Source organism: Penaeus monodon, chromosome 34, assembly GCF_015228065.2.
Source record: "Penaeus monodon isolate SGIC_2016 chromosome 34, NSTDA_Pmon_1, whole genome shotgun sequence".
Classification (NCBI taxonomy): Eukaryota; Metazoa; Arthropoda; class Malacostraca; order Decapoda; family Penaeidae; genus Penaeus; species Penaeus monodon.
Genome location: NC_051419.1, coordinates 2,560,475 through 2,560,753, shown reverse-complemented (window position 1 = coordinate 2,560,753; position 279 = coordinate 2,560,475). Strand labels below are relative to the sequence as shown.

Genomic DNA, 279 nt, shown 5'->3' with positions numbered 1-279 from the left:
TCTTTAAGTTGAGAACATGAGGATTTCATTCCTAAGATAAATAGTTTTTATTGCTAATACCTTATATTTGTATGAGTTGTTATTTTTTGTTATGTATTTTAGGAGAGGTGTTGCAAATGTTCTTGTACTGTATTGCATCTTGTGGGTCTTTATGTAAAGAATTGTAATTAATCAGAGGGAAAAATTATCCATGCAAATATACAGTATTAATGAACTTTTAATGAGTTGCTTATTTAGTTTCCATTAAACAAACTGTAATAATCTAATTCCCTCCCAACT

General features: G+C 28.0%; 1 protein-coding gene across 4 annotated transcripts in view; it reads left to right on the top strand.

Annotated features, from left to right (window-relative positions):
- Window positions 1–279, top strand: part of LOC119594519 (DNA topoisomerase 2-binding protein 1-like) — a 27,100-nt gene that overhangs the window by 23,590 nt on the left and 3,231 nt on the right. The window lies entirely within an intron of this gene.